At 64.8% G+C, this 25,994-nt stretch overlaps 1 long non-coding RNA gene across 2 annotated transcripts in view; it reads right to left on the bottom strand.

Moving 5' to 3' along the window:
• The window catches only part of LOC141192504 (uncharacterized), a 35,601-nt gene extending 10,533 nt beyond the window's left edge, over positions 1-25,068 (bottom strand). For both annotated transcript variants that reach the window (XR_012265887.1, XR_012265888.1), the window contains exon 1: positions 24,824-25,068. This is a non-coding gene — a long non-coding RNA (uncharacterized lncRNA). The remainder of the gene's footprint in view (positions 1-24,823) is intronic.
• Positions 25,069-25,994: the final 926 nt, after the last annotated feature.

Here is a 25,994-nt window from a genome sequence, read left to right as displayed (position 1 = left end):
TCCCCGTGGGTCCAGCCAGCCCCCCCATTCAGCCCCATGTCCCCATCCATGTCCCCGTGGGTCCAGCCAGCCCCCCCATTCAGCCCCATGTCCCCATCCATGTCCCCGTGGGTCCAGCCAGCCCCCCCATTCAGCCCCATGTCCCCATCCATGTCCCCGTGGGTCCAGCCAGCCCCCCCATTCAGCCCCATGTCCCCATCCATGTCCCCGTGGGTCCAGCCAGCCCCCCCATTCAGCCCCATGTCCCCATCCATGTCCCCGTGGGTCCAGCCAGCCCCCCCATTCAGCCCCATGTCCCCATCCATGTCCCCGTGGGTCCAGCCAGCCCCCCCCATTCAGCCCCATGACCCCATCCATGTCCCCGTGGGTCCACCAGCCCCCCCATTCAGCCCCATGTCCCCATCCATGTCCCCGTGGGTCCAGCCAGCCCCCCCATTCAGCCCCATGTCCCCATCCATGTCCCCGTGGGTCCAGCCAGCCCCCCCATTCAGCCCCATGTCCCCATGGGTCCTACCAGCCCCCCCATTCAGCCCCATGTCCCCATCCATGTCCCCATGGGTCCAGCCAGCCCCCCCATTCAGCCCCATGTCCCCATCCATGTCCCCGTGGGTCCAGCCAGCCCCCCCCATTCAGCCCCATGACCCCATCCATGTCCCCGTGGGTCCACCAGCCCCCCCATTCAGCCCCATGTCCCCATCCATGTCCCCGTGGGTCCAGCCAGCCCCCCCATTCAGCCCCATGTCCCCATCCATGTCCCCGTGGGTCCAGCCAGCCCCCCCATTCAGCCCCATGTCCCCATGGGTCCTACCAGCCCCCCCATTCAGCCCCATGTCCCCATCCATGTCCCCATGGGTCCAGCCAGCCCCCCCATTCAGCCCCATGTCCCCATCCATGTCCCCATGGGTCCAGCCAGCCCCCCCATTCAGCCCCATGTCCCCATCCATGTCCCCATGGGTCCAGCCAGCCCCATGTCCCCATCCATGTCCCCATGGGTCCAGCCAGCCCCCCCATTCATCCCCATGTCCCCATCCATGTCCCCATGGGTCCAGCCAGCCCCCCCATTCAGCCCCATGTCCCCATCCATGTCCCCATGGGTCCAGCCAGCCCCCCCATCCATGTCCCCATGGGTCCAGCCAGCCCCCCCATTCAGCCCCATGTCCCCATCCATGTCCCCATGGGTCCAGCCAGCCCCCCCATTCAGCCCCATGTCCCCATCCATGTCCCCATGGGTCCAGCAAGCCCCCCCATTCAGCCCCATGTCCCCATCCATGTCCCCATGGGTCCATCCAGCCCCCCCATTCAGCCCCATGTCCCCATCCATGTCCCCATGGGTCCATCCAGCCCCCCCATTCAGCCCCATGTCCCCATCCATGTCCCCATGGGTCCATTCAACCCCATGTCCCCATCCATGTCCCCATGGGTCCATTCAGCCCCCCCTTCAGACCCATGTCCCCATCCATGTCCCCATGGGTCCATCCAGCCCCCCCTTCAGCCCCATGTCCCCATGGGTCCATCCAGCCCCCCCTTCAGCCCCATGTCCCCATGGGTCCATCCAGCCCCCCCTTCAGCCCCATGTCCCCATCCATGCCCCATGGGTCCATCCAGCCCCCCCTTCAGCCCCATGTCCCCATGGGTCCATCCAGCCCCCCCTTAAGCCCCATGTCCCCATGGGTCCATCCAGCCCCCCCTTCAGCCCCATGTCCCCATGGGTCCATCCAGCCCCCCCTTCAGCCCCATGGGTCCATCCAGCCCCCCCTTCAGCCCCATGTCCCCATGGGTCCATCCAGCCCCCCCTTCAGCCCCATGTCCCCATGGGTCCATCCAGCCCCCCCTTCAGCCCCATGTCCCCATGGGTCCATCCAGCCCCCCCTTCAGCCCCATGGGTCCATCCAGCCCCCCCTTCAGCCCCATGTCCCCATGGGTCCATCCAGCCCCCCCTTCAGCCCCATGTCCCCATGGGTCCATCCAGCCCCCCCTTCAGCCCCATGTCCCCATGGGTCCATCCAGCCCCCCCTTCAGCCCCATGTCCCCATGGGTCCATCCAGCCCCCCCTTCAGCCCCATGTCCCCATGGGTCCATCCAGCCCCCCCTTCAGCCCCATGTCCCCATGGGTCCATCCAGCCCCCCCTTCAGCCCCATGTCCCCATGGGTCCATCCAGCCCCCCCTTCAGCCCCATGTCCCAATGGGTCCATCCAGCCCCTCCTTCAGCCCCATGTCCCCATCCATGTCCCCATGGGTCCATCCAGCCCCCCCTTCAGCCCCATGTCCCCATCCATGTCCCCATGGGTCCATCCAGCCCCCCCTTCAGCCCCATGTCCCCATCCATGTCCCCATGGGTCCATCCAGCCCCCCCTTCAGCCCCATGTCCCCATCCATGTCCCCATGGGTCCATCCAGCCCCCCCTTCAGCCCCATGTCCCCATCCATGTCCCCATGGGTCCATCCAGCCCCCCCTTCAGCCCCATGTCCCCATCCATGTCCCCATGGGTCCATCCAGTCCCCCCTTCAGCCCCATGTCCCCATGGGTCCATCCAGCCCCCCCTTCAGCCCCATGTCCCCATGGGTCCATCCAGCCCCCCCTTCAGCCCCATGTCCCCATGGGTCCATCCAGCCCCCCCTTCAGCCCCATGTCCCCATGGGTCCATCCAGCCCCCCCTTCAGCCCCATGTCCCCATCCATGTCCCCGTGGGTCCAGCCAGCCCCCCCATTCAGCCCCATGTCCCCATCCATGTCCCCGTGGGTCCACCAGCCCCCCCATTCAGCTCCATGTCCCCATCCATGTCCCCGTGGGTCCAGCCAGCCCCCCCATTCAGCCCCGTGTCCCCATCCATGTCCCCGTGGGTCCAGCCAGCCCCCCCATTCAGCCCCATGTCCCCATGGGTCCTACCAGCCCCCCCATTCAGCCCCATGTCCCCATCCATGTCCCCATGGGTCCAGCCAGCCCCCCCATTCAGCCCCATGTCCCCATCCATGTCCCCATGGGTCCAGCCAGCCCCATGTCCCCATCCATGTCCCCATGGGTCCAGCCAGCCCCATGTCCCCATCCATGTCCCCATGGGTCCAGCCAGCCCCCCCATTCATCCCCATGTCCCCATCCATGTCCCCATGGGTCCAGCCAGCCCCCCCATGTCCCCATCCATGTCCCCATGGGTCCAGCCAGCCCCCCCATCCATGTCCCCATGGGTCCAGCCAGCCCCCCCATTCAGCCCCATGTCCCCATCCATGTCTCCATGGGTCCAGCCAGCCCCCCCATTCAGCCCCATGTCCCCATCCATGTCCCCATGGGTCCAGCAAGCCCCCCCATTCAGCCCCATGTCCCCATGGGTCCATCCAGCCCCCCCATTCAGCCCCATGTCCCCATCCATGTCCCCATGGGTCCATCCAGCCCCCCCATTCAGCCCCATGGGTCCATCCAGCCCCCCCATTCAGCCCCATGTCCCCATCCATGTCCCCATGGGTCCATTCAACCCCATGTCCCCATCCATGTCCCCATGGGTCCATTCAGCCCCCCCTTCAGACCCATGTCCCCATCCATGTCCCCATGGGTCCATCCAGCCCCCCCTTCAGCCCCATGTCCCCATGGGTCCATCCAGCCCCCCCTTCAGCCCCATGTCCCCATGGGTCCATCCAGCCCCCCCTTCAGCCCCATGTCCCCATCCATGTCCCCATGGGTCCAGCCAGCCCCCCCATTCAGCCCCATGTCCCCATCCATGTCCCCATGGGTCCAGCAAGCCCCCCCATTCAGCCCCATGTCCCCATGGGTCCATCCAGCCCCCCCTTCAGCCCCATGTCCCCATGGGTCCATCCAGCCCCCCCTTCAGCCCCATGTCCCCATGGGTCCATCCAGCCCCCCCTTCAGCCCCATGTCCCCATCCATGTCCCCATGGGTCCAGCCAGCCCCCCCATTCAGCCCCATGTCCCCATCCATGTCCCCATGGGTCCAGCCAGCCCCCCCATTCAGCCCCATGTCCCCATCCATGTCCCCATGGGTCCAGCCAGCCCCATGTCCCCATCCATGTCCCCATGGGTCCAGCCAGCCCCCCCATTCATCCCCATGTCCCCATCCATGTCCCCATGGGTCCAGCCAGCCCCCCCATTCAGCCCCATGTCCCCATCCATGTCCCCATGGGTCCAGCCAGCCCCCCCATCCATGTCCCCATGGGTCCAGCAAGCCCCCCCATTCAGCCCCATGTCCCCATCCATGTCCCCATGGGTCCAGCCAGCCCCCCCATTCAGCCCCATGTCCCCATGGGTCCAGCAAGCCCCCCCATTCAGCCCCATGTCCCCATGGGTCCATCCAGCCCCCCCATTCAGCCCCATGTCCCCATCCATGTCCCCATGGGTCCATCCAGCCCCCCCATTCAGCCCCATGTCCCCATCCATGTCCCCATGGGTCCATTCAACCCCATGTCCCCATCCATGTCCCCATGGGTCCATTCAGCCCCCCCTTCAGACCCATGTCCCCATCCATGTCCCCATGGGTCCATCCAGCCCCCCCTTCAGCCCCATGTCCCCATGGGTCCATCCAGCCCCCCCTTCAGCCCCATGTCCCCATGGGTCCATCCAGCCCCCCCTTCAGCCCCATGTCCCCATGGGTCCATCCAGCCCCCCCTTCAGCCCCATGTCCCCATGGGTCCATCCAGCCCCCCCTTCAGCCCCATGTCCCCATCCATGCCCCATGGGTCCATCCAGCCCCCCCTTCAGCCCCATGTCCCCATGGGTCCATCCAGCCCCCCCTTAAGCCCCAAGTCCCCATGGGTCCATCCAGCCCCCCCTTCAGCCCCATGTCCCCATGGGTCCATCCAGCCCCCCCTTCAGCCCCATGGGTCCATCCAGCCCCCCCTTCAGCCCCATGTCCCCATGGGTCCATCCAGCCCCCCCTTCAGCCCCATGTCCCCATGGGTCCATCCAGCCCCCCCTTCAGCCCCATGGGTCCATCCAGCCCCCCCTTCAGCCCCATGGGTCCATCCAGCCCCCCCTTCAGCCCCATGGGTCCATCCAGCCCCCCCTTCAGCCCCATGTCCCCATGGGTCCATCCAGCCCCCCCTTCAGCCCCATGTCCCCATGGGTCCATCCAGCCCCCCCTTCAGCCCCATGGGTCCATCCAGCCCCCCCTTCAGCCCCATGTCCCCATGGGTCCATCCAGCCCCCCCTTCAGCCCCATGTCCCCATGGGTCCATCCAGCCCCCCCTTCAGCCCCATGTCCCAATGGGTCCATCCAGCCCCCCCTTCAGCCCCATGTCCCCATCCATGTCCCCATGGGTCCATCCAGCCCCCCCTTCAGCCCCATGTCCCCATCCATGTCCCCATGGGTCCATCCAGCCCCCCCTTCAGCCCCATGTCCCCATCCATGTCCCCATGGGTCCATCCAGCCCCCCCTTCAGCCCCATGTCCCCATCCATGTCCCCATGGGTCCATCCAGCCCCCCCTTCAGCCCCATGTCCCCATCCATGTCCCCATGGGTCCATCCAGCCCCCCCTTCAGCCCCATGTCCCCATCCATGTCCCCATGGGTCCATCCAGTCCCCCCTTCAGCCCCATGTCCCCATGGGTCCATCCAGCCCCCCCTTCAGCCCCATGTCCCCATGGGTCCATCCAGCCCCCCCTTCAGCCCCATGTCCCCATGGGTCCATCCAGCCCCCCCTTCAGCCCCATGTCCCCATGGGTCCATCCAGCCCCCCCTTCAGCCCCATGTCCCCATGGGTCCATCCAGCCCCCCCTTCAGCCCCATGTCCCCATCCATGTCCCCGTGGGTCCAGCCAGCCCCCCCATTCAGCCCCATGTCCCCATCCATGTCCCCGTGGGTCCACCAGCCCCCCCATTCAGCCCCATGTCCCCATCCATGTCCCCGTGGGTCCAGCCAGCCCCCCCATTCAGCCCCGTGTCCCCATCCATGTCCCCGTGGGTCCAGCCAGCCCCCCCATTCAGCCCCATGTCCCCATGGGTCCTACCAGCCCCCCCATTCAGCCCCATGTCCCCATGGGTCCAGCCAGCCCCCCCATTCAGCCCCATGTCCCCATCCATGTCCCCATGGGTCCAGCCAGCCCCATGTCCCCATCCATGTCCCCATGGGTCCAGCCAGCCCCATGTCCCCATCCATGTCCCCATGGGTCCAGCCAGCCCCCCCATTCATCCCCATGTCCCCATCCATGTCCCCATGGGTCCAGCCAGCCCCCCCATGTCCCCATCCATGTCCCCATGGGTCCAGCCAGCCCCCCCATCCATGTCCCCATGGGTCCAGCCAGCCCCCCCATTCAGCCCCATGTCCCCATCCATGTCTCCATGGGTCCAGCCAGCCCCCCCATTCAGCCCCATGTCCCCATCCATGTCCCCATGGGTCCAGCAAGCCCCCCCATTCAGCCCCATGTCCCCATCCATGTCCCCATGGGTCCATCCAGCCCCCCCATTCAGCCCCATGTCCCCATCCATGTCCCCATGGGTCCATCCAGCCCCCCCATTCAGCCCCATGGGTCCATCCAGCCCCCCCATTCAGCCCCATGTCCCCATCCATGTCCCCATGGGTCCATTCAACCCCATGTCCCCATCCATGTCCCCATGGGTCCATTCAGCCCCCCCTTCAGACCCATGTCCCCATCCATGTCCCCATGGGTCCATCCAGCCCCCCCTTCAGCCCCATGTCCCCATGGGTCCATCCAGCCCCCCCTTCAGCCCCATGTCCCCATGGGTCCATCCAGCCCCCCCTTCAGCCCCATGTCCCCATGGGTCCATCCAGCCCCCCTTCAGCCCCATGTCCCCATCCATGCCCCATGGGTCCATCCAGCCCCCCCTTCAGCCCCATGTCCCCATGGGTCCATCCAGCCCCCCCTTAAGCCCCATGTCCCCATGGGTCCATCCAGCCCCCCCTTCAGCCCCATGTCCCCATGGGTCCATCCAGCCCCCCCTTCAGCCCCATGGGTCCATCCAGCCCCCCCTTCAGCCCCATGTCCCCATGGGTCCATCCAGCCCCCCCTTCAGCCCCATGTCCCCATGGGTCCATCCAGCCCCCCCTTCAGCCCCATGTCCCCATGGGTCCATCCAGCCCCCCCTTCAGCCCCATGTCCCAATGGGTCCATCCAGCCCCCCCTTCAGCCCCATGTCCCCATCCATGTCCCCATGGGTCCATCCAGCCCCCCCTTCAGCCCCATGTCCCCATCCATGTCCCCATGGGTCCATCCAGCCCCCCCTTCAGCCCCATGTCCCCATGGGTCCATCCAGCCCCCCCTTCAGCCCCATGTCCCCATCCATGTCCCCATGGGTCCATCCAGTCCCCCCTTCAGCCCCATGTCCCCATGGGTCCATCCAGCCCCCCCTTCAGCCCCATGTCCCCATGGGTCCATCCAGCCCCCCCTTCAGCCCCATGTCCCCATGGGTCCATCCAGCCCCCCCTTCAGCCCCATGTCCCCATGGGTCCATCCAGCCCCCCCTTCAGCCCCATGTCCCCATCCATGTCCATCCAGCCCCCCCTTCAGCCCCATGTCCCCATCCATGTCCCCATGGGTCCATCCAGCCCCCCCTTCAGCCCCATTTCCCCATCCATGTCCCCATGGGTCCATCCAGCCCCCCCTTCAGCCCCATGTCCCCATCCATGTCCCCATGGGTCCATCCAGCCCCCCCTTCAGCCCCACGTCCCCATCCATGTCCCCATGGGTCCATCCAGCCCCCCCTTCAGCCCCATGTCCCCATGGGTCCATCCAGCCCCCCCTTCAGCCCCATGGGTCCATCCAGCCCCCCCTTCAGCTCCATGTCCCCATGGGTCCATCCAGCCCCCCCTTCAGCTCCATGTCCCCATGGGTCCATCCAGCCCCCCCGTTCAGCCCCATGTCCCCATCCAGCCCCCCCTTCAGCCCCATGTCCCCATCCAGCCCCCCCTTCAGCCCCATGTCCCCATCCAGCCCCCCCTTCAGCCCCATGTCCCCATGGGTCCATCCAGCCCCCCCTTCAGCCCCATGTCCCCATGGGTCCATCCAGCCCCCCCTTCAGCCCCATGTCCCCATGGGTCGATCCAGCCCCCCCTTCAGCCCCATGTCCCCATGGGTCCATCCAGCCCCTCCTTCAGCCCCATGTCCCCATCCAGCCCCCCCTTCAGCCCCATGTCCCCATGGGTCCATCCAGCCCCCCCTTCAGCCCCATGTCCCCATGGGTCCATCCAGCCCCCCCTTCAGCCCCATGTCCCCATGGGTCCATCCAGCCCCCCCTTCAGCCCCATGGGTCCATCCAGCCCCCCCTTCAGCCCCATGTCCCCATGGGTCCATCCAGCCCCCCCTTCAGCCCCATGTCCCCATGGGTCCATCCAGCCCCCCCTTCAGCCCCATGTCCCCATCCATGTCCCCATGGGTCCATCCAGCCCCCCCTTCAGCCCCATGTCCTCATCCATGTCCCCATGGGTCCATCCAGCCCCCCCTTCAGCCCCATGTCCCCATCCATGTCCCCATGGGTCCATCCAGCCCCCCCTTCAGCCCCATGTCCCCATCCATGTCCTCATGGGTCCATCCAGCCCCATGTCCCCATGGGTCCATCCAGCCCCCCCTTCAGCCCCATGTCCCCATCCATGTCCCCATGGGTCCATCCAGCCCCCCCTTCAGCCCCATGTCCCCATCCATGTCCCCATGGGTCCATCCAGCCCCATGTCCCCATCCATGTCCCCATGGGTCCATCCAGCCCCATGTCCCCATCCATGTCCCCATGGGTCCATCCAGCCCCATGTCCCCATCCATGTCCCCATGTCCCCATCCATGTCCCCATGGGTCCATCCAGCCCCATGTCCCCATCCATGTCCCCATGGGTCCATCCAGCCCCCCCTTCAGCCCCATGGGTCCATCCAGCCCCCCCTTCAGCCCCATGTCCCCATCCATGTCCCCATGGGTACATCCAGCCCCATGTCCCCATCCATGTCCCCATGGGTCGATCCAGCCCCCCCTTCAGCCCCATGTCCCCATCCATGTCCCCATGGGTACATCCAGCCCCATGTCCCCATGGGTCCATCCAGCCCCCCCATTCAGCCCCATGTCCCCATCCATGTCCCCATGGGTCCATCCAGCCCCCCCATTCAGCCCCATGTCCCCATGGGTCCATCCAGCCCCCCCATTCAGCCCCATGTCCCCATGGGTCCATCCAGCCCCCCCATTCAGCCCCATGTCCCCATGGGTCCATCCAGCCCCCCCATTCAGCCCCATGTCCCCATCCATGTCCCCATGGGTCCATCCAGCCCCATGTCCCCATCCAGCCACATGTCCCCATCCATGTCCCCATGGGTCCATCCAGCCCCATGTCCCCATCCATGTCCCCATAGGTCCATCCAGCCCCCCCATTCAGCCCCATGTCCCCATCCATGTCCCCATGGGTCCATCCAGCCCCCCCATTCAGCCCCATGTCCCCATCCATGTCCCCATGGGTCCATCCAGCCCCCCCATTCAGCCCCATGTCCCCATCCATGTCCCCATGGGTCCATCCAGCCCCCCCATTCAGCCCCATGTCCCCATGGGTCCATCCAGCCCCTCCTTTCAGCCCCATGTCCCCATGGGTCCATCCAGCCCCCCCATTCAGCCCCATGTCCCCATGGGTCCATCCAGCCCCCCCATTCAGCCCCATGTCCCCATCCATGTCCCCATGGGTCCATCCAGCCCCCCCATTCAGCCCCATGTCCCCATGGGTCCATCCAGCCCCCCCATTCAGCCCCATGTCCCCATCCATGTCCCCATGGGTCCATCCAGCCCCCCCATTCAGCCCCATGTCCCCATCCATGTCCCCATGGGTCCATCCAGCCCCCCCATTCAGCCCCATGTCCCCATCCATGTCCCCATGGGTCCATCCAGCCCCCCCATTCAGCCCCATGTCCCCATCCATGTCCCCATGGGTCCATCCAGCCCCCCCATTCAGCCCCATGTCCCCATCCATGTCCCCATGGGTCCATCCAGCCCCCCCATTCAGCCCCATGTCCCCATCCATGTCCCCATGGGTCCATCCAGCCCCCCCATTCAGCCCCATGTCCCCATCCATGTCCCCATGGGTCCATCCAGCCCCCCCATTCAGCCCCATGTCCCCATCCATGTCCCCATGGGTCCATCCAGCCCCCCCATTCAGCCCCATGTCCCCATCCATGTCCCCATGGGTCCATCCAGCCCCCCCATTCAGCCCCATGTCCCCATCCATGTCCCCATGGGTCCATCCAGCCCCCCCATTCAGCCCCATGTCCCCATCCATGTCCCCATGGGTCCATCCAGCCCCCCCATTCAGCCCCATGTCCCCATCCATGTCCCCATGGGTCCATCCAGCCCCCCCATTCAGCCCCATGTCCCCATCCATGTCCCCATGGGTCCATCCAGCCCCCCCATTCAGCCCCATGTCCCCATCCATGTCCCCATGGGTCCATCCAGCCCCCCCATTCAGCCCCATGTCCCCATCCATGTCCCCATGGGTCCATCCAGCCCCCCCATTCAGCCCCATGTCCCCATCCATGTCCCCATGGGTCCATCCAGCCCCCCCATTCAGCCCCATGTCCCCATCCATGTCCCCATGGGTCCATCCAGCCCCCCCATTCAGCCCCATGTCCCCATCCATGTCCCCATGGGTCCATCCAGCCCCCCCATTCAGCCCCATGTCCCCATCCATGTCCCCATGGGTCCATCCAGCCCCCCCATTCAGCCCCATGTCCCCATCCATGTCCCCATGGGTCCATCCAGCCCCCCCATTCAGCCCCATGTCCCCATCCATGTCCCCATGGGTCCATCCAACCCCCCCATTCAGCCCCATGTCCCCATCCATGTCCCCATGGGTCCATCCAGCCCCCCCATTCAGCCCCATGTCCCCATCCATGTCCCCATGGGTCCATCCAGCCCCCCCATTCAGCCCCATGTCCCCATCCATGTCCCCATGGGTCCATCCAGCCCCCCCATTCAGCCCCATGTCCCCATCCATGTCCCCATGGGTCCATCCAGCCCCCCCATTCAGCCCCATGTCCCCATCCATGTCCCCATGGGTCCATCCAGCCCCCCCATTCAGCCCCATGTCCCCATCCATGTCCCCATGGGTCCATCCAGCCCCCCCATTCAGCCCCATGTCCCCATCCATGTCCCCATGGGTCCATCCAGCCCCCCCATTCAGCCCCATGTCCCCATCCATGTCCCCATGGGTCCATCCAGCCCCCCCTTCAGCCCCATGTCCCCATCCATGTCCCCATGGGTCCATCCAGCCCCCCCTTCAGCCCCATGTCCCCATGGGTCCATCCAGCCCCCCCTTCAGCCCCATGTCCCCATGGGTCCATCCAGCCCCCCCTTCAGCCCCATGTCCCCATGGGTCCATCCAGCCCCCCCTTCAGCCCCATGTCCCCATCCATGTCCCCATGGGTCCATCCAGCACCCCCTTCAGCCCCATGTCCCCATCCATGTCGCCATGGGTCCATCCAGCCCCCCCTTCAGCCCCATGTCCCCATCCATGTCCCCATGGGTCCATCCAGCCCCCCCTTCAGCCCCATGTCCCCATCCATGTCCCCATGGGTCCATCCAGCCCCCCCTTCAGCCCCATGTCCCCATCCATGTCCCCATGGGTCCATCCAGCCCCCCCTTCAGCCCCATGTCCCCATGGGTCCATCCAGCCCCCCCTTCAGCCCCATGTCCCCATCCATGTCCCCATGGGTCCATCCAGCCCCCCCTTCAGCCCCATGTCCCCATCCATGTCCCCATGGGTCCATCCAGCCCCCCCTTCAGCCCCATGTCCCCATCCATGTCCCCATGGGTCCATCCAGCCCCCCTTCAGCCCCATGTCCCCATCCATGTCCCCATGGGTCCATCCAGCCCCCCCTTCAGCCCCATGTCCCCATCCATGTCCCCATGGGTCCATCCAGCCCCCCTTTCAGCCCCATGTCCCCATCCATGTCCCCATGGGTCCATCCAGCCCCCCCTTCAGCCCCATGTCCCCATCCATGTCCCCATGGGTCCATCCAGCCCCCCCTTCAGCCCCATGTCCCCATCCATGTCCCCATGGGTCCATCCAGCCCCCCCTTCAGCCCCATGTCCCCATCCATGTCCCCATGGGTCCATACAGCCCCCCCTTCAGCCCCATGTCCCCATCCAGCCCCATGTCCCCATCCATGTCCCCATGGGTCCATCCAGCCCCCCCTTCAGCCCCATGTCCCCATCCATGTCCTCATGGGTCCATCCAGCCCCATGTCCCCATGGGTCCATCCAGCCCCCCCTTCAGCCCCATGTCCCCATCCATGTCCCCATGGGTCCATCCAGCCCCATGTCCCCATCCATGTCCCCATGGGTCCATCCAGCCCCATGTCCCCATCCATGTCCCCATGGGTCCATCCAGCCCCATGTCCCCATCCATGTCCCCATGGGTCCATCCAGCCCCATGTCCCCATCCATGTCCCCATGGGTCCATCCAGCCCCATGTCCCCATCCATGTCCCCATGGGTCCATCCAGCCCCATGTCCCCATCCATGTCCCCATGTCCCCATCCATGTCCCCATGGGTCCATCCAGCCCCATGTCCCCATCCATGTCCCCATGGGTCCATCCAGCCCCCCCTTCAGCCCCATGTCCCCATGGGTCCATCCAGCCCCCCCTTCAGCCCCATGTCCCCATCCATGTCCCCATGGGTACATCCAGCCCCATGTCCCCATCCATGTCCCCATGGGTCGATCCAGCCCCCCCTTCAGCCCCATGTCCCCATCCATGTCCCCATGGGTCCATCCAGCCCCCCCATTCAGCCCCATGTCCCCATCCATGTCCCCATGGGTCCATCCAGCCCCCCCATTCAGCCCCATGTCCCCATCCATGTCCCCATGGGTCCATCCAGCCCTCCCATTCAGCCCCATGTCCCCATGGGTCCATCCAGCCCCCCCATTCAGCCCCATGTCCCCATCCATGTCCCCATGGGTCCATCCAGCCCCATGTCCCCATCCATGTCCCCATGGGTCCATCCAGCCCCATGTCCCCATCCATGTCCCCATAGGTCCATCCAGCCCCCCCATTCAGCCCCATGTCCCCATGGGTCCATCCAGCCCCCCCATTCAGCCCCATCCATGTCCCCATGGGTCCATCCAGCCCCCCCATTCAGCCCCATGTCCCCATCCATGTCCCCATGGGTCCATCCTGCCCCCCCATTCAGCCCCATGTCCCCATCCATGTCCCCATGGGTCCATCCAGCCCCCCCATTCAGCCCCATGTCCCCATGGGTCCATCCAGCCCCCCATTCAGCCCCATGTCCCCATGGGTCCATCCAGCCCCCCCATTCAGCCCCATGTCCCCATGGGTCCATCCAGCCCCCCCATTCAGCCCCATGTCCCCATCCATGTCCCCATGGGTCCATCCAGCCCCCCCATTCAGCCCCATGTCCCCATCCATGTCCCCATGGGTCCATCCAGCCCCCCCATTCAGCCCCATGTCCCCATCCATGTCCCCATGGGTCCATCCAGCCCCCCCATTCAGCCACATGTCCCCATCCATGTCCCCATGGGTCCATCCAGCCCCCCCATTCAGCCCCATGTCCCCATCCATGTCCCCATGGGTCCATCCAGCCCCCCCATTCAGCCCCATGTCCCCATCCATGTCCCCATGGGTCCATCCAGCCCCCCCATTCAGCCCCATGTCCCCATCCATGTCCCCATGGGTCCATCCAGCCCCCCCATTCAGCCCCATGTCCCCATCCATGTCCCCATGGGTCCATCCAGCCCCCCCATTCAGCCCCATGTCCCCATCCATGTCCCCATGGGTCCATCCAGCCCCCCCATTCAGCCCCATGTCCCCATCCATGTCCCCATGGGTCCATCCAGCCCCCCCTTCAGCCCCATGTCCCCATCCATGTCCCCATGGGTCCATCCAGCCCCCCCTTCAGCCCCATGTCCCCATGGGTCCATCCAGCCCCCCCTTCAGCCCCATGTCCCCATGGGTCCATCCAGCCCCCCCTTCAGCCCCATGTCCCCATGGGTCCATCCAGCCCCCCCTTCAGCCCCATGTCCCCATCCATGTCCCCATGGGTCCATCCAGCACCCCCTTCAGCCCCATGTCCCCATCCATGTCGCCATGGGTCCATCCAGCCCCCCCTTCAGCCCCATGTCCCCATCCATGTCCCCATGGGTCCATCCAGCCCCCCCTTCAGCCCCATGTCCCCATCCATGTCCCCATGGGTCCATCCAGCCCCCCCTTCAGCCCCATGTCCCCATCCATGTCCCCATGGGTCCATCCAGCCCCCCCTTCAGCCCCATGTCCCCATCCATGTCCCCATGGGTCCATCCAGCCCCCCCTTCAGCCCCATGTCCCCATCCATGTCCCCATGGGTCCATCCAGCCCCCCCTTCAGCCCCATGTCCCCATCCATGTCCCCATGGGTCCATCCAGCCCCCCCTTCAGCCCCATGTCCCCATCCATGTCCCCATGGGTCCATCCAGCCCCCCTTCAGCCCCATGTCCCCATCCATGTCCCCATGGGTCCATCCAGCCCCCCCTTCAGCCCCATGTCCCCATCCATGTCCCCATGGGTCCATCCAGCCCCCCTTTCAGCCCCATGTCCCCATCCATGTCCCCATGGGTCCATCCAGCCCCCCCTTCAGCCCCATGTCCCCATCCATGTCCCCATGGGTCCATCCAGCCCCCCCTTCAGCCCCATGTCCCCATCCATGTCCCCATGGGTCCATCCAGCCCCCCCTTCAGCCCCATGTCCCCATCCATGTCCCCATGGGTCCATACAGCCCCCCCTTCAGCCCCATGTCCCCATCCAGCCCCATGTCCCCATCCATGTCCCCATGGGTCCATCCAGCCCCCCCTTCAGCCCCATGTCCCCATCCATGTCCTCATGGGTCCATCCAGCCCCATGTCCCCATGGGTCCATCCAGCCCCCCCTTCAGCCCCATGTCCCCATCCATGTCCCCATGGGTCCATCCAGCCCCATGTCCCCATCCATGTCCCCATGGGTCCATCCAGCCCCATGTCCCCATCCATGTCCCCATGGGTCCATCCAGCCCCATGTCCCCATCCATGTCCCCATGGGTCCATCCAGCCCCATGTCCCCATCCATGTCCCCATGGGTCCATCCAGCCCCATGTCCCCATCCATGTCCCCATGGGTCCATCCAGCCCCATGTCCCCATCCATGTCCCCATGTCCCCATCCATGTCCCCATGGGTCCATCCAGCCCCATGTCCCCATCCATGTCCCCATGGGTCCATCCAGCCCCCCCTTCAGCCCCATGTCCCCATGGGTCCATCCAGCCCCCCCTTCAGCCCCATGTCCCCATCCATGTCCCCATGGGTACATCCAGCCCCATGTCCCCATCCATGTCCCCATGGGTCGATCCAGCCCCCCCTTCAGCCCCATGTCCCCATCCATGTCCCCATGGGTCCATCCAGCCCCCCCATTCAGCCCCATGTCCCCATCCATGTCCCCATGGGTCCATCCAGCCCCCCCATTCAGCCCCATGTCCCCATCCATGTCCCCATGGGTCCATCCAGCCCTCCCATTCAGCCCCATGTCCCCATGGGTCCATCCAGCCCCCCCATTCAGCCCCATGTCCCCATCCATGTCCCCATGGGTCCATCCAGCCCCATGTCCCCATCCATGTCCCCATGGGTCCATCCAGCCCCATGTCCCCATCCATGTCCCCATAGGTCCATCCAGCCCCCCCATTCAGCCCCATGTCCCCATGGGTCCATCCAGCCCCCCCATTCAGCCCCATGTCCCCATGGGTCCATCCAGCCCCCCCATTCAGCCCCATCCATGTCCCCATGGGTCCATCCAGCCCCCCCATTCAGCCCCATGTCCCCATCCATGTCCCCATGGGTCCATCCTGCCCCCCCATTCAGCCCCATGTCCCCATCCATGTCCCCATGGGTCCATCCAGCCCCCCCATTCAGCCCCATGTCCCCATGGGTCCATCCAGCCCCCCCATTCAGCCCCATGTCCCCATGGGTCCATCCAGCCCCCCCCATTCAGCCCCATGTCCCCATGGGTCCATCCAGCCCCCCCATTCAGCCCCATGTCCCCATCCATGTCCCCATGGGTCCATCCAGCCCCCCCATTCAGCCCCATGTCCCCATCCATGTCCCCATGGGTCCATCCAGCCCCCCCATTCAGCCCCATGTCCCCATCCATGTCCCCATGGGTCCATCCAGCCCCCCCATTCAGCCACATGTCCCCATCCATGTCCCCATGGGTCCATCCAGCCCCCCCATTCAGCCCCATGTCCCCATCCATGTCCCCATGGGTCCATCCAGCCCCCCCATTCAGCCCCATGTCCCCATCCATGTCCCCATGGGTCCATCCAGCCCCCCCATTCAGCCCCATGTCCCCATGGGTCCATCCAGCCCCCCCATTCAGCCCCATGGGTCCATCCAGCCCCCCCATTCAGCCCCATGTCCCCATCCATGTCCCCATGGGTCCATCCAGCCCCCCCTTCAGCCCCATGTCCCCATCCATGTCCCCATGGGTCCATCCAGCCCCCCCTTCAGCCCCATGTCCCCATCCATGTCCCCATGTCCCCATCCATGTCCCCATGGGTCCATCCAGCCCCCCCTTCAGCCCCATGGGTCCATCCAGCCCCCCCTTCAGCCCCATGTCCCCATGGGTCCATCCAGCCCCCCCTTCAGCCCCATGTCCCCATGGGTCCATCCAGCCCCCCCTTCAGCCCCATGTCCCCATGGGTCCATCCAGCCCCCCCTTCAGCCCCATGTCCCCATGGGTCCATCCAGCCCCCCCTTCAGCCCCATGTCCCCATGGGTCCATCCAGCCCCCCCTTCAGCCCCATGTCCCCATGGGTCCATCCAGCCCCCCCTTCAGCCCCATGTCCCCATGGGTCCATCCAGCCCCCCCTTCAGCCCCATGTCCCCATGGGTCCATCCAGCCCCCCCTTCAGCCCCATGTCCCCATGGGTCCATCCAGCCCCCCCTTCAGCCCCATGTCCCCATGGGTCCATCCAGCCCCCCCATTCAGCCCCATGTCCCCATGGGTCCATCCAGCCCCCCCATTCAGCCCCATGTCCCCATGGGTCCATCCAGCCCCCCCATTCAGCCCCATGTCCCCATCCATGTCCCCATGGGTCCATCCAGCCCCCCCTTCAGCCCCATGTCCCCATGGGTCCATCCAGCCCCCCCTTCAGCCCCATGTCCCCATGGGTCCATCCAGCCCCCCCATTCAGCCCCATGTCCCCATGGGTCCATCCAGCCCCCCCATTCAGCCCCATGTCCCCATGGGTCCATCCAGCCCCCCCTTCAGCCCCATGTCCCCATCCATGTCCCCATGGGTCCATCCAGCCCCATGTCCCCATCCATGTCCCCATGGGTCCATCCAGCCCCATGTCCCCATCCATGTCCCCATGGGTCCATCCAGCCCCATGTCCCCATCCATGTCCCCATGGGTCCATCCAGCCCCATGTCCCCATCCATGTCCCCATGTCCCCATCCATGTCCCCATGGGTCCATCCAGCCCCATGTCCCCATCCATGTCCCCATGGGTCCATCCAGCCCCATGTCCCCATCCATGTCCCCATGGGTCCATCCAGCCCCATGTCCCCATCCATGTCCCCATGGGTCCATCCAGCCCCATGTCCCCATCCATGTCCCCATGGGTCCATCCAGCCCCATGTCCCCATCCATGTCCCCATGGGTCCATCCAGCCCCATGTCCCCATCCATGTCCCCATGGGTCCATCCAGCCCCATGTCCCCATCCATGTCCCCATGGGTCCATCCAGCCCCATGTCCCCATCCATGTCCCCATGGGTCCATCCAGCCCCATGTCCCCATCCATGTCCCCATGGGTCCATCCAGCCCCATGTCCCCATCCATGTCCCCATGGGTCCATCCAGCCCCATGTCCCCATCCATGTCCCCATGGGTCCATCCAGCCCCATGTCCCCATCCATGTCCCCATGGGTCCATCCAGCCCCATGTCCCCATCCATGTCCCCATGGGTCCATCCAGCCCCATGTCCCCATCCATGTCCCCATGGGTCCATCCAGCCCCATGTCCCCATCCATGTCCCCATGGGTCCATCCAGCCCCATGTCCCCATCCATGTCCCCATGGGTCCATCCAGCCCCATGTCCCCATCCATGTCCCCATGGGTCCATCCAGCCCCATGTCCCCATCCATGTCCCCATGGGTCCATCCAGCCCCATGTCCCCATCCATGTCCCCATGGGTCCATCCAGCCCCATGTCCCCATCCATGTCCCCATGGGTCCATCCAGCCCCATGTCCCCATCCATGTCCCCATGGGTCCATCCAGCCCCATGTCCCCATCCATGTCCCCATGGGTCCATCCAGCCCCATGTCCCCATCCATGTCCCCATGGGTCCATCCAGCCCCATGTCCCCATCCATGTCCCCATGGGTCCATCCAGCCCCATGTCCCCATCCATGTCCCCATGGGTCCATCCAGCCCCATGTCCCCATCCATGTCCCCATGGGTCCATCCAGCCCCATGTCCCCATCCATGTCCCCATGGGTCCATCCAGCCCCATGTCCCCATTAATGTCCCCATGGGTCCATCCAGCCCCATGTCCCCATCCATGTCCCCATGGGTCCATCCAGCCCCATGTCCCCATCCATGTCCCCATGGGTCCATCCAGCCCCATGTCCCCATGGGTCCATCCAGCCCCATGTCCCCATGGGTCCATCCAGCCCCATGTCCCCATGGGTCCATCCAGCCCCATGTCCCCATGGGTCCATCCAGCCCCATGTCCCCATGGGTCCATCCAGCCCCATGTCCCCATCCATGTCCCCATGGGTCCATCCAGCCCCATGTCCCCATGGGTCCATCCAGCCCCATGTCCCCATCCATGTCCCCATGGGTCCATCCAGCCCCATGTCCCCATGGGTCCATCCAGCCCCATGTCCCCATCCATGTCCCCATGGGTCCATCCAGCCCCATGTCCCCATGGGTCCATCCAGCCCCATGTCCCCATCCATGTCCCCATGGGTCCATCCAGCCCCATGTCCCCATCCATGTCCCCATGGGTCCATCCAGCCCCATGTCCCCATCCATGTCCCCATGGGTCCATCCAGCCCCATGTCCCCATCCATGTCCCCATGGGTCCATCCAGCCCCATGTCCCCATCCATGTCCCCATGGGTCCATCCAGCCCCATGTCCCCATCCATGTCCCCATGGGTCCATCCAGCTCCATGTCCCCATCCATGTCCCCATGGGTCCATCCAGCCCCATGTCCCCATCCAGCCCCATGTCCCCCATCCATGTCCCCATGGGTCCATCCAGCCCCATGTCCCCATCCATGTCCCCATGGGTCCATCCAGCCCCATGTCCCCATCCATGTCCCCATGGGTCCATCCAGCCCCATGTCCCCATCCATGTCCCCATGGGTCCATCCAGCCCCATGTCCCCATCCATGTCCCCATGGGTCCATCCAGCCCCATGTCCCCATCCATGTCCCCATGGGTCCATCCAGCCCCATGTCCCCATCCATGTCCCCATGGGTCCATCCAGCCCCATGTCCCCATCCATGTCCCCATGGGTCCATCCAGCCCCATGTCCCCATCCATGTCCCCATGGGTCCATCCAGCCCCATGTCCCCATCCATGTCCCCATGGGTCCATCCAGCCCCATGTCCCCATCCATGTCCCCATGGGTCCATCCAGCCCCATGTCCCCATCCATGTCCCCATGGGTCCATCCAGCCCCATGTCCCCATCCATGTCCCCATGGGTCCATCCAGCCCCATGTCCCCATCCATGTCCCCATGGGTCCATCCAGCCCCATGTCCCCATCCATGTCCCCATGGGTCCATCCAGCCCCATGTCCCCATCCATGTCCCCATCCAGCCCCATGTCCCCATCCATGTCCCCATCCAGCCCCATGTCCCCATCCAGCCCCATGTCCCCATCCATGTCCCCATGTCCCCATCCAGCCCCATGTCCCCATCCAGCCCCATGTCCCCATCCATGTCCCCATGTCCCCATCCAGCCCCATGTCCCCATCCATGTCCCCATGGGTCCATCCAGCCCCATGTCCCCATCCATGTCCCCATGGGTCCATCCAGCCCCATGTCCCCATCCATGTCCCCATGGGTCCATCCAGCCCCATGTCCCCATCCATGTCCCCATGGGTCCATCCAGCCCCATGTCCCCATCCATGTCCCCATGGGTCCATCCAGCCCCATGTCCCCATCCATGTCCCCATGGGTCCATCCAGCCCCATGTCCCCATCCATGTCCCCATCCATGTCCCCATGGGTCCATCCAGCCCCATGTCCCCATCCATGTCCCCATCCATGTCCCCATGGGTCCATCCAGCCCCATGTCCCCATCCATGTCCCCATCCATGTCCCCATGGGTCCATCCAGCCCCATGTCCCCATCCATGTCCCCATGGGTCCATCCAGCCCCATGTCCCCATCCATGTCCCCATGGGTCCATCCAGCCCCATGTCCCCATCCATGTCCCCATGGGTCCATCCAGCCCCATGTCCCCATGGGTCCATCCAGCCCCATGTCCCCATGGGTCCATCCAGCCCCATGTCCCCATGGGTCCATCCAGCCCCATGTCCCCATGGGTCCATCCAGCCCCATGTCCCCATGGGTCCATCCAGCCCCATGTCCCCATGGGTCCATCCAGCCCCATGTCCCCATCCAGCCCCATGTCCCCATCCAGCCCCATGTCCCCATCCATGTCCCCATGGGTCCATCCAGCCCCATGTCCCCATCCATGTCCCCATGGGTCCATCCAGCCCCATGTCCCCATCCATGTCCCCATGGGTCCATCCAGCCCCATGTCCCCATCCATGTCCCCATGGGTCCATCCAGCCCCATGTCCCCATCCATGTCCCCATGGGTCCATCCAGCCCCATGTCCCCATCCATGTCCCCATGGGTCCATCCAGCCCCCCCTTCACCCCATGTCCCCATGGGTCCATCCAGCCCCCCCTTCAGCCCCATGTCCCCATCCATGTCCCCATGGGTCCATCCAGCCCCCCCTTCAGCCCCATGTCCCCATCCATGTCCCCATGGGTCCATCCAGCCCCCCCATCAGCCCCATGTCCCCATCCATGTCCCCATGGGTCCATCCAGCCCCCCCATCAGCCCCATGTCCCCATCCATGTCCCCATGGGTCCATCCAGCCCCCCCATCAGCCCCATGTCCCCATCCATGTCCCCATGGGTCCATCCAGCCCCCCCATCAGCCCCATGTCCCCATCCATGTCCCCATGGGTCCATCCAGCCCCCCCTTCAGCCCCATGTCCCCATCCATGTCCCCATGGGTCCATCCAGCCCCCCCTTCAGCCCCATGTCCCCATCCATGTCCCCATGGGTCCATCCAGCCCCCCCTTCAGCTCCATGTCCCCATCCATGTCCCCATGGGTCCATCCAGCCCCCCCTTCAGCTCCATGTCCCCATGGGTCCATCCAGCCCCCCCTTCAGCCCCATGTCCCCATGGGTCCATCCAGCCCCCCCTTCAGCCCCATGTCCCCATGGGTCCATCCAGCCCCCCCTTCAGCCCCATGTCCCCATGGGTCCCTTCAGCCCCATGTCCCCATCCAGCCCCCCTTCAGCCCCATGTCCCCATGGGTCCCTTCAGCCCCATGTCCCCATGGGTCCATCCAGCCCCCCCTTCAGCCCCATGTCCCCATGGGTCCATCCAGCCCCCCTTCAGCCCCATGTCCCCATGGGTCCATCCAGCCCCCCCTTCAGCCCCATGTCCCCATGGGTCCATCCAGCCCCCCCTTCAGCCCCATGTCCCCATGGGTCCATCCAGCCCCCCCTTCAGCCCCATGGGTCCATCCAGCCCCCCCTTCAGCCCCATGGGTCCATCCAGCCCCCCCTTCAGCCCCATGGGTCCATCCAGCCCCCCCTTCAGCCCCATGGGTCCATCCAGCCCCCCCTTCAGCCCCATGGGTCCATCCAGCCCCCCCTTCAGCCCCATGGGTCCATCCAGCCCCCCCTTCAGCCCCATGGGTCCATCCAGCCCCCCCTTCAGCCCCATGTCCCCATGGGTCCATCCAGCCCCCCCTTCAGCCCCATGTCCCCATGGGTCCATCCAGCCCCCCCTTCAGCCCCATGTCCCCATGGGTCCATCCAGCCCCCCCTTCAGCCCCATGTCCCCATGGGTCCATCCAGCCCCCCCTTCAGCCCCATGTCCCCATGGGTCCATCCAGCCCCCCCTTCAGCCCCATGTCCCCATGGGTCCATCCAGCCCCCCCTTCAGCCCCATGTCCCCATGGGTCCCTTCAGCCCCATGTCCCCATGGGTCCATCCAGCCCCATGTCCCCATCCATGTCCCCATGGGTCCATCCAGCCCCATGTCCCCATCCATGTCCCCATGGGTCCATCCAGCCCCATGTCCCCATCCATGTCCCCATGGGTCCATCCAGCCCCATGTCCCCATCCATGTCCCCATGGGTCCATCCAGCCCCATGTCCCCATCCATGTCCCCATGGGTCCATCCAGCCCCATGTCCCCATCCATGTCCCCATGGGTCCATCCAGCCCCATGTCCCCATCCATGTCCCCATGGGTCCATCCAGCCCCATGTCCCCATCCATGTCCCCATGGGTCCATCCAGCCCCATGTCCCCATCCATGTCCCCATGGGTCCATCCAGCCCCATGTCCCCATCCATGTCCCCATGGGTCCATCCAGCCCCATGTCCCCATCCATGTCCCCATGGGTCCATCCAGCCCCATGTCCCCATCCATGTCCCCATGGGTCCATCCAGCCCCATGTCCCCATGGGTCCATCCAGCCCCATGTCCCCATGGGTCCATCCAGCCCCATGGGTCCATCCAGCCCCATGGGTCCATCCAGCCCCATGTCCCCATGGGTCCATCCAGCCCCATGGGTCCATCCAGCCCCATGGGTCCATCCAGCCCCATGTCCCCATCCATGTCCCCATGGGTCCATCCAGCCCCATGTCCCCATCCATGTCCCCATGGGTCCATCCAGCCCCATGTCCCCATCCATGTCCCCATGGGTCCATCCAGCCCCATGTCCCCATCCATGTCCCCATGGGTCCATCCAGCCCCATGTCCCCATGGGTCCATCCAGCCCCATGTCCCCATGGGTCCATCCAGCCCCATGTCCCCATGGGTCCATCCAGCCCCATGTCCCCATCCATGTCCCCATGGGTCCATCCAGCCCCCCCTTCAGCCCCATGTCCCCATGGGTCCATCCAGCCCTCCCTTCAGCCCCATGTCCCCATCCATGTCCCCATGGGTCCATCCAGCCCCCCCTTCAGCCCCATGTCCCCATCCATGTCCCCATGGGTCCATCCAGCCCCATGTCCCCATCCATGTCCCCATGGGTCCATCCAGCCCCATGTCCCCATGGGTCCATCCAGCCCCATGTCCCCATCCATGTCCCCATGGGTCCATCCAGCCCCCCCTTCAGCCCCATGTCCCCATGGGTCCATCCAGCCCCCCCTTCAGCCCCATGTCCCCATGGGTCCATCCAGCCCCCCCTTCAGCCCCATGTCCCCATCCATGTCCCCATGGGTCCATCCAGCCCCCCCTTCAGCCCCATGTCCCCATCCATGTCCCCATGGGTCCATCCAGCCCCATGTTCCCATGGGTCCATCCAGCCCCATGTCCCCATGGGTCCATCCAGCCCCATGTTCCCATGGGTCCATCCAGCCCCATGTCCCCATCCATGTCCCCATGGGTCCATCCAGCCCCATGTTCCCATGGGTCCATCCAGCCCCATGTCCCCATCCATGTCCCCATGGGTCCATCCAGCCCCATGTTCCCATGGGTCCATCCAGCCCCATGTCCCCATCCATGTTCCCATGGGTCCATCCAGCCCCATGTCCCCATCCATGTTCCCATGGGTCCATCCAGCCCCATGTCCCCATCCATGTTCCCATGGGTCCATCCAGCCCCATGTCCCCATCCATGTCCCCATGGGTCCATCCAGCCCCATGTCCCCATCCATGTCCCCATGGGTCCATCCAGCCCCATGTCCCCATCCATGTCCCCATGGGTCCATCCAGCCCCATGTCCCCATCCATGTCCCCATGGGTCCATCCAGCCCCATGTCCCCATCCATGTCCCCATGGGTCCATCCAGCCCCATGTCCCCATCCATGTCCCCATGGGTCCATCCAGCCCCATGTCCCCATCCATGTCCCCATGGGTCCATCCAGCCCCATGTCCCCATCCATGTCCCCATGGGTCCATCCAGCCCCATGTCCCCATCCATGTCCCCATGGGTCCATCCAGCCCCATGTCCCCATCCATGTCCCCATGGGTCCATCCAGCCCCATGTCCCCATCCATGTCCCCATGGGTCCATCCAGCCCCATGTCCCCATGGGTCCATCCAGCCCCCCCTTCAGCCCCATGTCCCCATCCATGTCCCCATGGGTCCATCCAGCCCCCCCTTCAGCCCCATGTCCCCATCCATGTCCCCATGGGTCCATCCAGCCCCCCCTTCAGCCCCATGTCCCCATCCATGTCCCCATGGGTCCATCCAGCCCCCCCTTCAGCCCCATGTCCCCATCCATGTCCCCATGGGTCCATCCAGCCCCCCCTTCAGCCCCATGTCCCCATCCATGTCCCCATGGGTCCATCCAGCCCCCCCTTCAGCCCCATGTCCCCATCCATGTCCCCATGGGTCCATCCAGCCCCCCCTTCAGCCCCATATCCCCATCCGTGTCCCCATGGGTCCATCCAGCCCCCCCTTCAGCCCCATGTCCCCATCCATGTCCCCATGGGTCCATCCAGCCCCCCCTTCAGCCCCATGTCCCCATCCATGTCCCCATGGGTCCATCCAGCCCCCCCTTCAGCCCCATGTCCCCATCCATGTCCCCATGGGTCCATCCAGCCCCCCCTTCAGCCCCATGTCCCCATGTGACCAGCCTGCGACCCCTCCATATATGGATGATGACCAATGCTGGGAACACTCACCCAGAAAAACGTGGCTATTGCACTTGACTTGAAGGTGAAGCAGGGAGAGCTGTAGCCAGGCCTGCAGCCTTGTTTCCAGGGTGATGGTGAGAGAGCAGAGTGCAGGTCACCGTATACTCAGCCCAGGAGCCGGCTTAAAAGGCCAAGAGAGCAGGAGAGAAGAGGGCGGTGCGCGGTGCTGGTGCGGTGTTACATACCCGGACGAGAGCCGGTGTTACAAGGCCAATTCCAAGGGAGCAGGAGCCGGGACTGGAGAGCAGAGCGCGGCGTCGGCATATCAAAAGCCGGCAGGGGAGCAGGGAGAGGAGAGCGTGACGTCACCGTGTCACGTGACACCACACAACTGCCAGCCACCAGCGGGAAAGCAGTGCGCGGTGCGTGTCACCGCCCACCAAGATCACGTCCTCCTGTCATGTGACTATGCGCGTCACCCGCTGTCGCCACTGAATAGTATGAGCGCCGCACGCGACGCTACATTTCCTTCTGCTGCGCTTTTAAAGGGTCCGCACTTTTTGAGAGCCCCCGCTACCAATTCTCTCACTCTCTCATCGGGGCCCACCGGGAATTTTTCCCGCTATCACACCAGGCCAGTCCTACCCTGCATGGGCCCATCAGGTAAAGTGATGGAATGACGTTTTCTCTCCTCCTGTTGAAAAATGACATTTTCTGCCACCTATTGATGAGGGAAAAAAAGTGATGAAGATTTACAAACTTCTAACATTAGTCAGTGAAAAACATACAGAACAAGGATGCAAATGGATCTTTTTTTGTCAATCCAATCATTTGAATGGGCCAGCTTTATCTGCAAATCAGATTACAATCAAACATGTCTCAAATTTCTTTTGTGAACCATCAGCATCAGAAAAGGTCCATAGACTATAATTATTATGTTTTTATAAGCTAAGAAAAGGAACACAATGCAAACTCTAAAATCAGACATTTAAATGGATGAGTTTGGTGGGCAAACAGGGTCTGACTAGAGCACCGGGACACTGGACGATTATCCGGTGGGCCAGGGTCCTTGGCAGGACCCTGAGCAGGACGTAGAGGGGGCCCACTGGTTTCAACTGAATGTGCGTCCGAGGACATTTCATTAATGATCAGTATTGTAATATTCGGTCACTATGTTGTAATATCTGGTCCGGTCATGGTGTGGTATTTATCCCTGTAT

The sequence above is a fragment of the Phyllobates terribilis genome, unplaced genomic scaffold, assembly GCF_046119375.1.
Source record: "Phyllobates terribilis strain yellow unplaced genomic scaffold, ASM4611937v1 Scaffold_63__1_contigs__length_7903474, whole genome shotgun sequence".
Classification (NCBI taxonomy): domain Eukaryota; kingdom Metazoa; phylum Chordata; class Amphibia; order Anura; family Dendrobatidae; genus Phyllobates; species Phyllobates terribilis.
The sequence above is the reverse complement of the archived record's forward strand: the minus strand, read 5'-3'. Positions and strand labels throughout refer to the sequence as shown.